The 3,495-nt window shown below is 38.4% G+C and overlaps 1 protein-coding gene across 2 annotated transcripts in view; it reads left to right on the plus strand.

Annotated features, from left to right (window-relative positions):
- The window catches only part of LOC109465505, a 24,852-nt gene that overhangs the window by 11,805 nt on the left and 9,552 nt on the right, over window positions 1-3,495 (plus strand). The window lies entirely within an intron of this gene.

Consider the following 3,495-nt stretch of genomic DNA (forward strand, 5'->3'; position numbering starts at 1 on the left):
AAAGCGTGCGTAGAAAAAGATTAAACGCGTCGTATATTTAAATTTTGTTGAATAAACGTTACCTTTCATATAGTTTTTGTGAACATATAAGCTAAAGGGAGGAGGTACCTCCCCGTTCACTTAGAATACCCGTAGGGAAAGATTAAACACGTCGTATGTTTGTAAAAAAAACGCTACATATCATCCATAGCTTTTGGAAACATATCACTTAAAATGCACGTTGGGAAAGATTAAACACGTCGTATTGTCGCTGTATTGTTGTTGAATAAACGCTACCTTTCATATTGTTTTCGGGAACATATAAGCTAAAGGGGGGAGGTTCTCCCCTCGTTCGCTTAAAGCGTGCGTAGAGAAAGATTAAACGTGCCGTATATTTGTTGAATAAACGCTACCTTTCATATAACTTTTGGGAACATATAAGCTAAAGAGGGAACGTCTGCCCACCGTACACTGAAAGTGTGCAGAGAGGAAGATTAAACACGTCATATATTTGTTGGTAAGCCATAAAAACACAACGCGAAATTTTTTTTTGTATTTGCGTGCACCGAGGTCTGCTACAATTCATGTCAGGCGTTGAAAGGAAACAGAGTTCTAGGCAAAGGCTCTCGATGATTTATGTGGCGTCTTTTCCGTCTTGCTTTAAATTGTGCGTAAGAAAAAATTAAAAATATAACTGATTGATTTACTCATGTTTCAAATTTGACTTAAGTTTTTGAAACAGAAATACGAAACATTTCCTATACCTTTCTGGGACATACAAGTTTAACATGTTTGTCGGAACTGAATATTTCAGTATCTGTAAACCTTGCGTAAAGAAACATGCCGTAATACGTTACATTTACAACTGCGAAAATCCTTCGTAAAGATTAGATTTCTTTTTCAGTACACTTTAATCGATCTTAAAGTCTGCTTAAATATTTCCCTGTCTTTAAAGTCTCAATACGGATGTCGTAAATTTTGCTTAAATATCTGTTTTCGTGCTGTGTAACCCTACCTTAAGGCGGCCCTTAAATCTTCAAACACTTGTAAATCCCAAACCATACATGATAGGTGCAAACGGTTTACGGACCTTAATACTGGAGCTAATACCTTTCAAACGACCCCAAACTTGACCTTCTTGTACCTCCGGTGCCCTAACCCTAACCCTACCTTAAGGCGGCCCTTAAAACTTCAAACACTTATAAATCCCAAACCATACATTATAGGTGCAAACGGTTTACGGACCTTAATACTGGGACTAATACCTTTCAAACGACACCAAACTTGACCTTCTGGTACCTCCGGTGCCCTAACCCTAACCCTACCTTAAGGCGGTCCTTAAAACTTCAAACACTTATAAATCCCAAACCATACATGATAGGTGCAAACGGTTTACGGACCTTAATACTGGGGCTGATACCTTTCAAACGACACCAAACTTGACCTTCTGGTACCTCCGGTTGCCCGCGCCCTAACCCTAACCCTACCTTAAGGCGGCCCTTAAAACTTTAAATACCTACAAATCCCGAACCATACATTATAGGTGCAAACGGTTTACGGACCTTAATACTGGGGCTTATACATTTCAAACGACACCAAATTTGACCTTCTGGTACCTCCGGTTGCCTTAACCCTAACCCTACCTTAGGGCGGCCCTTAAAATTTCAAACACTTATAAATCCCAAACCATACATGATAGGTGCAAACGGTTTACGGACCTTAATACTGATTACGGACCAGATATTGATTATGTAAATGAAGACCTAATTTGCATAATTAATTGGAACTATACAACGTTATTGTGGTAATTGCGGGGAATCTAGTACTTGCCATACTGGATGTTCAATGAAGGTGAACATCGCTAAACATAATTTATTTAAATCATGTCCTAATTTGCATAATTTATGAGGGAATGCTAGAATAGCATTAATCTCTAAAGTGCATGTTTATGAAATCCTCATGAGAAACTTATGACTGGCTTATATATACTCAGTATGGTTAAGACCATTTCAAGACCCCCAGCGAAGTGGGCGTCAACCGCCTTTGACCGGGAATTTTCCAGATTTTCCCTATTGTTTCATAATTGCCCCCTCTCCACCTAGTGTGAAAACTTTTCAGGAGGGGAGCCACAGGGCCAGGTGAGGTGCTACCTGGCACCCTGTGGACTGTGAATGGTGTTCAGACATGGCTGTCTGGAACGCGAAAGCTGTATGTGTATTGCAGTGATTCTCCAAATCCTGTGTCAAGGAAATAATTTCTAACTTGATTTACAACCAAGGAATAACATAAAGTTTTGTAGATCCACTTTTTTCAATCACACGCCGGAAGGGTTGTGGAGATTTATAAAAATATTTAGACTTATAGGCTAACTCAAGGCCATTACTATCACAGAATAGTGTTGTCAAACTTCCACGAGATTACAAAAACTTACTTTCGCAAATCAGGCAGAAGTGTACTGGACGTAAATGTTATAACGCTTATAATAATAACTTCCAAATGTAACAGTTTCCCTACCAAAGCCCTGTCAAGCTGGTATAAATGATTTTTCACAGAACGGCTTGAAAAGCCGTACTATTGTGTAAAAAAAACAGGCTAGGGAGACAATCTCAAATTGATACCCTTCCTGTTTTTGTTGTTCTTAAAATTAATGTACAGTGATAATCTGGATTATGAATCTTACTAAGGAGAAATATTGTGTAATGTATGTTCAGCTGACCATTTGGAGCCTATATAGTGCTTTAAAAACATTCTTATGCCAATTCAAAAGGATATTTATTGTTTGTAAACCCAAGCCAAGCCGTCTGGCACACACCAGGTAGGCCAGGTAGAGGTGTGAACAAGCCGTGAACTGCCTATTGTTTCCTTCGGTAGTCTGCTCCCCTGCTATCAAGGTGCTATGAAAACAAGTTGATTAGCTGTATTGTTCACTTATCCCAACAAAGTGATCAGATTTCTTGTTTAGTGAAGGCAAAAGTTACATTTTTGGCATCTTATTTTGTCCTAAGTTGTGGGCCCTCATTTTGGGTCAATAAATACTTCTTTGGAAAGTATACAAAATTTACAAGAAGATAGCAGTGTGGCATTTGTGATAAAGGTTTGCAGTATTAAGCTATGTGTTCATGAATATCCAGACCCTGTCATTTTTGTCAAAATTTTGAAGATATTAATAAAAATCTTTGTTGCTACAATAGTTGTACCAGAGGCCACACTGCAGTGTTGTAGAGTTATCACTGCTGAATATATAGATACCAAATTTGTCTACAAAAAGTGTACTTTAAAGGCCCACAGGGCGTCTAAAGGTGACAAAATTTAGAAGTGCTTATTACATTAATATTTTAATATCTGTACGCTTTGTGCGAAACCCGTATGTGTTGGACATATCTACTTGATGTGGAGCTTCACATTTTGTGAAAATTTTTGGGAAATAACCACCCAGAAATCTTGTATAAGAGATGAAAGTCAGTGGATCAGTTAATTAGGCAAAAGGCTGAAAACGGTCTTAACCATACTGAGCCC

The sequence above is a fragment of the Branchiostoma belcheri genome, unplaced genomic scaffold, assembly GCF_001625305.1.
Source record: "Branchiostoma belcheri isolate BF01 breed outbred unplaced genomic scaffold, Haploidv18h27 scaffold151, whole genome shotgun sequence".
Lineage (NCBI taxonomy): Eukaryota > Metazoa > Chordata > Leptocardii > Amphioxiformes > Branchiostomatidae > Branchiostoma > Branchiostoma belcheri.